We start from the raw sequence: 13,574 nt of genomic DNA, 5'->3' as shown, positions 1-13,574 counted from the left end.
TCAATCACTAGTGACTCCTTGAAATAAGCTACCTCCCAGCTTTGCTCCCAATTGAATTCACTCTATGAAATTTTTTTAAAGGCCCATGGGCCTTTCAGCTGAGGAAGGGCGGCCCTGGACACTGATCAACTTCTTGTTGCTGGGAGGTGAATCCTCTGCGGCCATTGGTCTGAACTTTAAAGGGACTACCCGAAGTCCTGGACTTATTTGAGGGAGATTGGTTTCAGCACCATGGATAGCTCTGGCCAAGTTCGGACCTAAAGCCAAAGGAGACTTCCTGTCCCACGAGATCGGAGTCGCCAGCTTTTGCTGCTGGACAGTTGCTTTCCTCCACCCCTGGTTCCATAGCAAGAGACACATGGTGGTGGTGGTGGGGGGGCTGAGTGGCCTTCTTTGCTGAGCACTGCCCTCTATTAGAGGGGCGGTCCAATCTAAAGACAAAAGATCCAGACTCTTCTTTAACTTAAACATGCTAGCCCCGTTTGGCTTTTGAATCGAAGATGGTCTGGCCTAACGCAGAGAAAAATGAATGCAAGAACAGAGAGCATCCTTTAAGCTGTTGCTTTCCAGATCCTTTGCACTACACGACCTATCTTCCCCAACCACCGGCTGTGCAAAGCTGATTTGGATCCCAAGAACACCTAAGTACCTGGTTCAAAGTGTGGTCAAAACGTCTGCTTAGGGCTGGGGAGTCCCAGGTTCCGAGCTTCCCTCTGCCGAACAGGTGCACCGCTCAGCCCCCTCCTGCTTCACAAGACTGTTGTGAGAACGGATGAGTGGAAGAGGAAGGCCACGTATGTCATCTTGAGAACACGCAAGAAACCTCACAATGCTGGGGTCAGAGAACAGGTGGCTCTCCAGATGTCAATGGACTACAATCCCCATCATCTCTTACTAACGGCGACGACTGCTGATGACTACTGTACTCCTACCACACCTGGAAAGGCCATAAGTTGCACATCACTGTACCGAAACATAAACCTCTTAAAATGCGGTGCGCCCGTCAGTAAATTAAACAAAGGCCTCGAGGGTTGCATCCACCCTATTTCATATAAGAGGATGATGGAAACAATGGAATGATCTTCAAATTTCCATGACCTTGTGAGGGGTGACCGGGTTTGCCACAGCTGATGAGGTCAGAGACCCTTTGAAAGGAAAGACCCTTCTCGGATCAGGGCTGGCTCGATTAGACCTCAGAACAATATGACCATGAAGATGATGATTCTAAGTCACTGACCAAGAAATGTACTGCAGATCTAGGCTTGACTAAGGGAATCCTGTAAATTTAGCTGTGACCTGCTCCCCGTTAACAATAATTAGTGTTTACCCCTAATTGATTCGGTATACAAGTTAAATAAATAACAAGGTGCAGATTGCATTTGTGACCAGGTGGAGTTCCCGGAAATGAGTGTGCATTAAAAGAGTGGGACTGTTGCTACGAAGACGTCCAGAACTTCAACATCATGCAGACATAAATCTGTCAGAGCATTCTGATCAACATGTCACCAGCAAATGTTGTGACCTTAGAGGAAGCCATAGAGTGTGTTCCTCATTTGGTGAGGATCTATACATCTGTGTACGTTTCTTCCTATTAACAGCTGCTGAAGTTATGCTCAAATGTGGCTCCAGGAAGACCTTCCTATGCCAAGGAAAAGCATGTTGCATGCGCTGTTATTGCTTTCAACATGTCCCTTCCATGCTCCACTAAGAGTTTGCTGCTGCTGCTACGGCCACCCTCTTCCCTTGGCCTCTTCCACCGAGCTGGATTCCCCCCCCCTTTTTTTGCAGAAGGAGGACCTCTGGGTCAAAGAGGAAAGAAATGACACCCCCCCCCATTTCTTTCCAAAGCTTTCTCGGCCTCTCTCTCTTATCCTTAACAGAGCCTCCCTCCTTCCCTTGTTCTTCCTTGGGCCCCTCCTGTTGTGACCTAGGCCAGTGTGGAGTGCAGGCGTGCGCTCTGCGCCTCCCTCCCTCGTTTCCATGGAAAAAAGGAGTCAATGGTGACCCTCCTTCCCGGAGGTTTATTAGAATTCCTTTTCTTCCGAAGAAGGGCAGCCGAGCAGAGGAAAAAGCTTTAATACGGCCTTAATGGAACCCATGGGAAGATCAGGAAGGAAACCTTGAAAAGAGGAGCAAGGGGCGGGGGCGGGGAGCGCGGTGGCAGCGGAGGGATGGGGAGAGAGTCTCTCAAGATAAATTCCCCGACAGGTTGCTGCCCCCGCCTTCTCTCCCGGCCGCCCACCCGCCTTCCTGAGTGCACCTTGATGGAAATGAACGTTGCTTTATTTTTAACAGATGTTATGAGCAAGACCTGCCAGTAATTTTGCACAGTGAAAATCTCGTTCAGCTCTCTCCTGGTCTGGTTTGCTTGTTTGCCTGCCTGCCTTCTGCTTCCTCCCTCCCCCTCTCCCCCTAGCCGGTAAAATTGTTCCTTTCACAAACGATAAAATGCATTTCCACGGGTGTCCAACGAACGAAGATGCATTCACGGCCAGAGAACAGAGGCACCGCGTTGCAAGCGAAAGAGAGGACCCTTGCACGCGAGGAGCCGAGGAGCCCAGCTTTACAGCCCCGGGGGGGGGGGAAGAGGGGATAAAGGAGGAGAGGAAAAAGGAAGGTGGTGGTTGGGGGAATAGGTGAGGAAATGCAGTTATGAGGCGTGAGGCGTGATTTCCGTTGGGGACTCTTAAGGCGCCATGCCAAAGGCTTAGTGGAAAAGGTGGAGTTGAAGGAGGGATTTGACAGAACAAACAGAAAAGGGAGGCGGAGGGACAGAAGGGAAGAAATGTGTTGTCGTTTTGAGGAAGGTGAAGGTGAAAGAACGAAAGAGCAAAGACACGAAAGGAAATTGGATTTGTAGTGGGTTAGGCCAACCGGCAGGCCCTCAGAAGATCCCACATCGTCCTCATTTTCTTTTTCACAAAATAAAAAGGGCAACTTAAGCTTTAGGAAATCTCCATGGATAGTAACTCTCCTTTAAAACCAGGCACTTCCCTTCCCCCTGCCTTGTTTTCTCAAAAATCCATCCGAGCTCCAAAGGTTGGAAAAGGGACTCTTTGGGACTACCTATCCCAGTCTCCCCCAGGGGGTATGGGCAGTGGCCAGGACGTCCGACAGATTCCTGGAAAGATAATCCCCCAAAGCCATTTTCCCCAAGCTGTGTCCCAGACCTGAGGAGGATCTGCTGAAGTCTGAACGTACGCTCCGAATTTCTGTTTTGGGGCTGAGAAGACCAGACGCCATGTCCAAGATCAATTCTTATTCTCTCACGCCCGGCCTTTTTCAGGTTAGGAAAACCCACAGAAGTGGCCCCAGATCCCAAAGGGAGCCCTGGAAAGATCTAAGAGGAGACTCCACCCATTCTTAAATGAATTACGGATAGGGTTTCTGGATCTCTAGGGTGACAAATCCTCTGATTCTCCATGCTGAGAGTTCTACACACCCACCTCGCCGACATTTCAGTGTGGCTCGCCTGAGAGAAAGGCCTAAACTGAAAGGCTTTGAGGCTGAGCTAGGCCTAGCTCCACTTAGCTTCCTGTTCAGAAAGAAAGCTCCCAGCAGGCACTGGGGCAGGAACAGGAAGCTTGGGCAGAGCTAGGCCTAGCTGAGCCTCAAAGGCTTCCTGTTTAGGCCTTTTCTCCCAGGTGAGCCACATTTCGGTGTCTGGATGGCGTGTGTAAATCAAGTCGAACATCAAGAATGGGTAATTATGGGATGTAATCGAAGAAAACGGAACAAGCCATCTGAAGAACCAACCACCTAGACCTGTTTATATCTCTGGCAATTTCTTCCTTCAGCTTTGGTTTATTCTCCACTGCACTGAATCACGCTGTCTAATAAATATATTTTTCGTTTAACTAAAAGGCAGAAGTTCCCCATTTCAACCATTTCCTCTTTTATCGTGTGGGGTGGAGGAACCAGCCCACAAGCCCCTCGTCATCCTTTTCCCTCTTCTGTTTGCTTCCACCCCACCCCACCCATCCTCTCGCTCAGCGGAAAGCCTTGTGCCTCTCGAAACCGCAAAGCGCTGGCACTCGCCCGCTTCATCTCCCGCCTGGAAGTCTCTGAGCAAACTCCTGCCAGCTCTTCACGTCGCACCTTTTCCCAGCCCTTTCTCTGGGGAACCTCTTCACATCCATTTACCTGCCACGGGTGCTTATGTCATGCCACTGCGCACAGCGAAGAGGGCACGGAAGTGTCCCACAGCGTGCGGCTTGCTCGCATGCCAGGGTGAGAGCGATGGCCCCAGTCATCTCTCTCTCTCTCTCTCTCTCTCTCTCTCTCTCTCACACACACACACACACACACACACACACACACACACACAGAGCCATTGCTCAACGGTCATACATTCTTCCAACACAGAGCCTGGGAGTGGTGACGTTTTCCCAGAACAGCACCGAGAACGGTCTCCCTTTAGGCCATGCTCAGAATTCGGGGTGCTACTGTCCCATTTCGGGTCCCATTCCCAAGTTCTCTGCTTAACGATGGGCTTCATGAAGGGGGGGCTCTTTGTCCCATCGCCCCCCAGCTTTGTACTATTCAGCTTCACTGAATGATCCTCACCTAGAGCTGCAGACAAGGTGGGCAATCTGGCTTTTTCAAGGCAGGGGTAATTCGGAATACTCAATAAATCCTTTACCCTCCGTTGATTGGACTCTGGGATTCCAACTTGACGAGACACGTTAATGTCCCATGAGAGTCAACGAGGAGAGGCAATGACACGGAATAATGCTGATTGGTAAATGGCCGTCTCCTGTGCACGAGACTGTTTTGAATCGGCTCCGATTTAAATAAATTAACATATACAAATGAAACGGCCCTCCTTCTGATGACTTCTGGGAACGGCCGTCCTTCCCTTCTGCCCTCAGGTGCTTCCAGCAGCTTAAGCAACAAGACTGATGTGTGAGATTCACACCCCACCGACGCATCCAGACATGCACACCTCTGAGAAACTCCCTTTACAGCATGTCTTGGAGCTGCCACGGAATCATCAGAGACATCGGCTAATTTTTCAGAAAACCGCAGGGAGGCAGGATTGCGATTGCTGCTCTTGGCAGCTTCCAAGCGTCATTTCATCGTGGGTCCACAAGGAGCGAGAGGGGGCTGAGCGGGGTGTGGGTGTGGGTTGGGAGGGGGTGGCACAGAGACCACCGACCTCCTGGCTCAGGTGCCACCGACCCGGCATGCGGCCACCCACCTCTCCTCCTCCACTGTTTCTGCTTTACGCCGAGACTTTTGTCATGACAACCGGGCCTTTTGTGCTCCTCGGTGCCTCGCCATCTGTTCCGTCTTGGGCATCAGGAGCGAATGCGATGGGTTTTAACTTCAGCCTGGCGTGGACATCGCTGGCCGCTTGCCAACGCCCGGGGCCGTCAAACATCAGCAATAGCGGCGGTTCCACTTTTCCTCTTCTCCTTTGACAGACGCAGGAGTGGCTTTGGAACAAAAACAAAAAAACAAAAAAAAGGCCTCCAACCTGGAAATGCTTTTTAATTCTCATTGATTTTGACTTTTCCGTCTTTTTTTCTTCTCCTCTTTCCTACCAATCGCTGGCAGCTGATGGGCCACTGGTTGGCACAGACGGTCGCCATTTGAGAGTCTTCGCTGTCTCTCTGTTTCAAAGCTGGCCCAAGGCACTTCCTTGCCCGAGGCGAAGGGCGCTGTGGGCCCCCCCCACCTCCATTCCACGTACAGAAACCGGCAGGATTGACAAGCCCATCTTCTGCAGCGAGAAAGGGACCGCATCTTCCACCCCATCTGCTACGAGCAAACTAGCTGAGAAGAGCACAGAGCAGACCACAGGAGAGACCCACATCCTGCCTCCCTTACCCCCTTCTCTTCCCTTGCCCGCATCCTGGCATCTACTGGCTTCAGTTTCCTCAATGGAAGTTTAGGAGTAATAAACACAACCATACAACACAAGGCAGCGTCTTCCCATGAGAACAACTTGTAGGGGTCATTGCCTTGCCTTGGGTAGCCAATAAACAAAACGACTGTGGAGGTTTTACGTCAGGAGTCATCTTGGGCATGGATACTGGGGGTGGTGGTGGTGAAAGATGACCAATGGAGCATCAACCAACGGTTGGTGGAACCCAGGCCCTTTTAAATGGAGTCATGGTTAATTAACTCTGGCTTTGTTCCCATCCTCCTTCTTAAATGCAGTAGTAACACTCAACGGTATATCATCGTCATCATCAAGGAACTTACTATCCCTCACCCTCTAACATCAAAAGCCAGTAAGGGGTAGCATTGGTCTGACCCAAATGTTCTTGGACTGGACTTCCCAGAAGGCTTCAGTATCCAGATGTGCTGGCTGGGCTTTCCGGGTGTTGCAGCCCAAGGAGGTTGGGAACCACGCTTACTAGTAGACAGAGCGCTAGGAGACTCTCAGGAGATGTGAGTTCAAATCCTGGCTCAGCCATCAAAACCTGCTGCTTGGGTAGCAACAGCCAACCGCTCTTTGGACATCTCACACGTACCCTGGAAACCCTCTTCAGGATCCCATGAAGTTGAAAATGACTTGGCGGTCACAACATCTAACCAAGCCGTGACTGATTCCATCTACTGGGGAGTCCAGGTGGACAGCTTTATCTTGGATGATTTACAGGAATCTCCAGCCAGAAATTTCTTGCAGCACAGCTCCATAACAAGAAAGCCTACTGGTTATAGGGACCTTTGCTTCGGGGGGAGGGAGGAAAGAGCTGTGAATATTCATTCATATGCTTTGACTGGAGGATGCTTTGGCAGGATCCAATCGGCTCTTGTTTTTTATAAGAAAGACGCAGAACTAAGCTTGTCCTCCATTAGGCTTTCTCCTAAACTGGGTTCTAATCTATCTTTGAGATTTTCCGATGATGATCAGAGGAAGGGAGGCAAGAGGAGGGAGTTCGTGTGGCCCCTTCCATCATGAGGTGAGGCCACTTGATCTCAGACAATGATTCCCAACCTTGGGTCCCCAGATGTTCTTGGACTACAACTCCCAGAAGCCTTCATCGGGGTTTCTGGGAGTTACAGTCCAAGAACATCTGGGGGAGCCACGGTTGAGAAACCACTGATCTAGGAGACGTTACCCTTCAATGGAAGTAAATCCCTCTAACATTGACAGGGCTTAGGTCTGAGCAGAAATTACAGGACCGCACTGCACAATTCTCTATTCCTGGGCTTTTATGCCCATTTTACACTGCATTTGATTTTCTGCTCTCTCTTTCCCTCCCCCCATTTTAATTTTACTTGATTTTACAGTTACTGCCAATCCTGAAAAATCGGTGTGAGCTCATGTGGAGGCGATGGACTGAAGAGAGGTTGCAATAAATAAGCCGGATCGTTACATTTCTGCAGCACAAATATATATATATATATATTGCACTCTAAAGGCTGCGAAAACATGCCAGCCTCACAAGGAAAACACCGTATCGGCAGAACAGACCCGTATCTCCCGCAACAACAGCACAGCGGCAAGCATCTCAAGCTAAAGAACGAAGCCCCCCATACAAGGAAACACCAACACACAGAGAAGTCATTTAGAAAGACCATAAAAGACGGCATGGAGGACTTTAAACACACGCACAAATGCAACAGCGTCGTCTCCCTCTCTCCTCTCCTTGCTTCGGCACCCGACGCTGAAGAATCTGGAATGACAGATCTGGCATCAATCATCTCTCGAAAGGGGGTGCTTTATTTTTAATCTGTTTTCTTCTGTGCAGGGAGGAGGGTGGGCTGAATGCCGGTCGCCTCTCTCTCGACAGCCCAGTGTGAGGGATCTGCCTCTTTCATTCCGAGCACGGTGCGCTGAGCAATTAGCAAGGAGCTACGAATGCAAGCCCACAGCCGAGAGAGGATTGGATCCATCAAAAGAAGAAGGAAGGCCCATCAGGGAGCAGGGAGAGGGGGGGCCTGGTGTGGGGGGAGGCAGAGAGATAAAGAGAAGCAATTGGAGGGGAGAAACAGGCAAGGGTTTTTCTTTTTTCTTTTTTTTTTACACACCAGCAATGACAGCCATAAAGCTCCAGAAGCAGTCGTCCGCGGGCAGAAGCCACCTTCTGTTTAGCCGTGATGTACTGAAGCTAAACGGCCCCAGGCGTCCGAGCGCAGGCTGTGTCATTTCCAACCTCATCAAGGAACCAGCCAATTTCAAGAAATTGGGGGTGGGGGGTGGGGAAGCGTTGCCTCTCTTGGCTGGTGTACCCCTGGGTATTTCTCCCCCCCCCAAAATCCTTCCATCTCCTAGGCATTCTCTCCCCCCCCTTCACACACACACACACACACACACACACACACACACACACACACACACACACACATTAGCAGTGACCTTGCTGAAGGAGGACTCTCCTCCGTGTGTAGGTGGCCCTCCGGGGTCAAGCTGGTTGGGCTCAAAGCGGTAGAAGAGGCTGAATTCTGGAAGGTTGTTTTTTTTTTTTCCAGGCAGAGCTTCAGAGGTGAACGCCACCGCCTTAAAAAAAAAACTGTTGCCTATTATTAGACGCCTCCTTCGCCATGGCATAATAATAGAAATAATCATGTGCCGCCAATTCATTTCTGACTTATGGGGAACCTTTCCAGAGTTTTCAAGTGGTTTTCTTAGTTTATTTTTTTTAAAATCTTATATGTAAACTGTCCACCCATTCTAGATAGGCTATATATAAATCTAACAAATAAATAAATAAATTTCCCATTCCCTTCTTTTGGGAGCATCCCCGGGACTGTGCCGCTTGCCAAAGGCCACCCAGACTGGCTCCTCTTTTGGGAGGCACAGTGGGGAATCGAACTGCCAACCTCTGACCCCCCAGCTCACTGAATACAGCTAGGTAGTTCTCCATGACACAGAATGATAGAATAATGGAAGGAGCCTGTAAAGCCATCAAGTCCAATCTCCTGCTCAAGGCAGGAATCTCAATCAAAGGATGTTGGGCAGATGGTTGTCTAGCTTCTTCTTGAAGGCCTCCAGCGTGGAAGCGCTCATGGGTTCTATTTTTGTACTGCTCCAACAGTTAGGAAGTTTTTCCTGATGTTCAACCAAAATCTGAAGTCCTGTAACTTAAGCCTATTATTATATGTGCACTATATGAATCAGGAGCTATTGTTCCATTTTGGAAACAGCTTGGAGCCAAGTATAGTGCAGGATTGGAGCGTTGGAAACATAGATTCTTATCCCTTTTGAAAATTATTGAGTAGTTGTCGTGAGGATGAAGGAGGAGAGAGGGGATAAGAGCTCCGTATGATTCCTTGGGCTCACTGAAGGAAAAGCAGGATAGAAACACAATAAATGCTCATTAATCAGACAGAGGATGAGATGGCTGGACAGTGTCATCGAAGGGACCAACATGAATTTGACCCAACTCCAGGAGGCAGTGGAAGACAGGAGGGCCTGGCATGCTCCGATCCATGGGGGTCACGAAGAGTCGGACACAACTTAACAATTAAACAACAACAACAATCAAGGATGCTGCAATGGCACATATCCCATAATGTAATGTCTAATTTGACCCCGAGTCAGGGAACAGAGGGGATCCGGAGGAAATCAGGTGGCAAAAGCACCAAGACAGAGATGATCAGGACAAAGTTGAGAGTTCAGTTCCCCACAGTTCCTCCTTGACTTGGGCTGGACTGATGGACCCATACAGTCCCTTCTAAGATGATGATAATCTCAGAACTGCAGAGAAGGAAACTTACACAAGGCCCCCGCAGCTAGCATTTCCAATGTTAAGTGTGTGTGTGTGTGGGGGGGAACAGGACCCTTCAGATCTAAGTGACATTGATAGGCACAGAACACTTTCAAAGACAGAGAGGTTGAGGGCCAGAAGATGCTTGGACCACTGCTCGGTGATGGGGTGGAGAGTTATAGTAGAAGAAAGAGTTTGGTGAAGTGCCTTCAAGGAGATTCCAGTGTTGTGTTTTTATTTCCCTTCGGCCATCTCTCTCTCTCTGTGTGTCTTTCTCCACAGACACCCACCCACCTGCCCCGTTGGCTTTTGGTCAAACAGGTTTTTCGGACTCAACCCAAACCCTAACCCAACCTCTTCCAACAGTAGCAAAGGTGAGGGGGGAGGTCAGTATCCAGATGGCCAGCATCGTTTCCTCCTTGGTACCCGGCTTAAACTCTCTGAGGGAGAAAGATGGGGGGGGGAAGCAAGAAGAATAACACGGATCTCCTGCCTCCAGCCTTAATTCCTCTGAGGAAGGCAGGCAAAGAAATTGACGAGGGAGGGGGGAAAAAAGACGAAACCCAATCAAAACAAAACAGTTTCTATACATTTCCTTTAAGTTACCAGGGCTGACCCCATATCTAGGCCAGGCCTCTCCCCAAAGTCTTTTGTTGCTTAGCAACAAAGGGGGGGGGAAGATGGGAAAGGTTTTCTCTCTTTCTCTCTGACTCCATCTTCAGAAGAGCCTTTGATGCACCAGCACCGTCTGAGGCAGCTTGATCCTCATGTGGGAGAAGTGTGCGCGCGTGCGTGCACACGCATGTATTTTAAGTGTTCCAGAAGTATTGACGAGTGGGTGCTCAAGCCCTGACTTGGCCCTTCCTGGAATGAAGGGAAAGAGGCTGCATTTGCAGGAGCTAGCCGAGGGTTTTCACAACTGGGCCCTCCCGTTGATGAGATTCCACCTATTCAACTACCTGGTTGCCAGGTGCATCTCAATGGCCTGAAGCACCTAGGGAGCAACCGGCCACCTGAATTTGGCCTCCAGAATAACCTGCCTGCCTCGAGAAGCCTGCGTTGGCCGAGCAGGGGACACACACGGCCACACATCCGAGAGATCCTTCCTCGTACAAGCAGCCCCGGGGGGCCCAGCAAAAATGTCACGTCCACGACAGGCTAAATGAAACCAGCGGGACGGAGCTGCCACCGCCGTGTCTGCGTGTCTAGCGGTTGGGCGAGTCTCCATATGCCGCCTTCCGTGGCATCTGTACGGAGCCGCCAAGAAGCGTCACCAGATGGCTCGTCCTTTCCGGGAAGGGTCTATTCCCCCTTGCTCCACCCCACCCGCATGCAGATTCCGTACAGGAGGAGGCAAGAGGATGAAAAGATGCATGAATTTTAATCAGGAGGCATGGTTATATTCCGATCGGCCAGAGTCGAGCTCCCACCTAATAAGGAATCACGTGGGCACGAGCAGTTAGAATAGAAGCCAACACCAAGGGATTACCAAGAGTAGGAAACAGAAAAATAATAATATTAATAAAGAGAGGGCCAAAATTATTATCACTGCTCTTTTGCTACATCTACACCCCCATTTTTATGATGCATAATATATATGGGGCTTATTCCACATAATATCACAGCAACAGCAGGAGATAATCCATTGAAGGGAGCTTTGTGGATGCGCACAGCGTCAAACCCAGATTATGAATGGAGCAAGACCCCGTCAGGCTCAGACTAAGGTTATCTCTGGCCCCGTATTCCTATTTCAAGCAAGCCACAGTCACGTGCCCATGTAGGAAACCCACACGGTAAGTGTTCTCCTTTGTGGCGCATCCACGGTTTATGATCTCCAGAATGAAGCTCGGAAACATTCCATTTTGAAACCGCTGCTCCCCAGAATCCCAAGCTCACAAAGGCGGTGGGGAATTCTGGGCACTGTAGTCCAAAAAAATGCCTTTTCTAAACTCTGGATACAGTGATGGAATAACTCTGTGAGTTAGGTCTCTGGCAACAGAGCCATTGATCAGGGGTTCGATTCCACCCGGGGACCCTCATGCAGCTTGCCCAAGGCTACCCAGGCATTGGGCAAGCTGCATGATGGTCCCAGGGTGACCCCAGAAGAAGGGAGCGTTCAACCACTTCTGAGTACTCTATCCAAAGAAAAATCTGGAAAGGGTCACCATACTTCAGAATTGATTTGATGGCACATAATTATTACTATGATCTATCGACCAAAGCTAAGAACATTTTAAAAAAAACTCTGCATCTCCTTTTTGTATGTTCGTTTTCACAAATCTCAGTCTGTTCCATTCCCTTAAGTACTACTTAGAAGGATAGCAAAGAATTATAGACATAAACGATGCCCTACCCACCCGCCCCTACTTCTGCCATAGTGCATGCGATGCCAGCCGTGGAAACAGTCCCACATCGTGTCTAGTCTGGAAGCTGGATTCTGAGGCTGACGTGCACGTTTCACACAAGACTGGCCTAGGCAGACCCTGAACAGACAACAGCAAGGGCAACTCCATTTAGCTCCGATTTCGAAACAATTTCTGGAATTTGCACCTTTTGAACAAATTCGCGACGTCGAACGCGGTTCGCACCGTTCAGCGTTCACACTTCACCGAATTTTGCAGCATGATCCCCTAGACAAAAAAAAAAAAAGAGATGTCGCCGTATTGAATTTCTTAAGGGAAAGGTCATAGGTAAGAATCGGTGGAAGAACGCTACTCCCCAGGAAAACGCAGTACCTAAGGGGAACTGTTTGCAAAAATGGTGCATATCGGCGGTGCGAAGGAGCAAGTCCCAAGATCCTTAATGAGCCCTGGAAGAGCAAAATGAATCCCTTCCGGAAAGCCTTGATGAATCCGTGCAACCATTAAAAGGAAGCACTAGAGATTCACCTCGGAGAGCTCGCTCCGATGGGAAACCTTCTGCTAGGATCCGCCAGGGTTTGCGGCCAACTGGTGTATTGGCATGTCGGGCGCTCTGTGCGAGGCAAGCCCTCTGTGGAAATGTCAGTGTGCTTAGAAGTCATTAGCTGGGGACGGGAGAGACAGGCGGATGGGGATGATGAGGAGAGAGGAGGAGAGACGGATGGAGGAGGGATGAGGCCAAGATAGAGAAGAATTGATTTAATTTGGAAAACCTTTAGAGTCTGCCTCTCGATCTGTGTGGTTCGGGGGCTTGGTAGAGCTGAGAAGAACAGCTTGTGAGGAAAATGGAGGCTTTTCGGAGGGTTGTTTTTGCGGTGGGGGAGCCAGTTTTAGAAGCAAAAGAGACTGGGAGGCTTTTTCATGTACAGGTCTGCCGTTCAGTCTCGAGGGAATCTGTACATTTACTCCCAGTTTTACTGTAAAGCTTTCATAAAGCTACTTTCAGCTCAGTATCTCTCTATCGTGAACTGTATTAATACTCCCCCTTTGTAAGCCAAGGGTTTGGGCCAATAAAATTTTACACCCTTTAGCCGGTTGGCAGTGTGTGCAAGGAAAGGCCAGTCAAGAAGATTCGGCCACGAGATTCAGCCACGAGAAGGCATTTTGGGAGCGCATCCGTCCCCTTCGTAGTGCCAGTTGTGGCTTTCACAGTAAGAACCAACTCGCAAACTGCCTGTCAGACCAGCAAAAGGTGTGGAGGGTATACCTGGGAGTAGAGATGCTCAGTTAGGAAGAGCTTAGGAGGTGCATAGCCTCTTTTGGTGGACAGAGCATAACGATGCACTGCAGACCAGAAAGCTGCTTTTAGGGAGCACCAAGTCGCCTAGGGATAAGCGTGAGGTCTCCTTCTATGCTCATCGCGAACCCAGTTTTGGAGATGCATCTGGTCCCTCCTAGGAAGCCGTGCTCTAACTCTGTTTCTTGGTCACATCAGGGTGTGACAAAAGGTTGGGAATCGTCTTAGGAAAAGAGGGGAAGAAAGAGAGAG

The 13,574-nt window shown here is 49.7% G+C and overlaps 1 protein-coding gene across 3 annotated transcripts in view; it reads right to left on the bottom strand.

Moving 5' to 3' along the window:
- Window positions 1–13,574, bottom strand: part of RAI1 (retinoic acid induced 1) — a 127,757-nt gene that overhangs the window by 97,168 nt on the left and 17,015 nt on the right. Inside the window, exon 1 of one of the 3 annotated variants that reach the window (XM_072982473.2) lies at window positions 7,571–7,832. The exons of the other annotated variants lie outside the window; for them this stretch is intronic. The gene's annotated coding sequence lies outside the window, so the exon portion shown is untranslated. Of the gene's footprint in view, window positions 1–7,570; window positions 7,833–13,574 lie in introns of those variants that run through there. 3 annotated transcript variants of the gene reach the window in all.

This window comes from Pogona vitticeps, chromosome 13 (genome assembly GCF_051106095.1).
Source record: "Pogona vitticeps strain Pit_001003342236 chromosome 13, PviZW2.1, whole genome shotgun sequence".
In the NCBI taxonomy this organism is placed as follows: domain Eukaryota; kingdom Metazoa; phylum Chordata; class Lepidosauria; order Squamata; family Agamidae; genus Pogona; species Pogona vitticeps.
The sequence above is the reverse complement of the archived record's forward strand: the minus strand, read 5'-3'. Positions and strand labels throughout refer to the sequence as shown.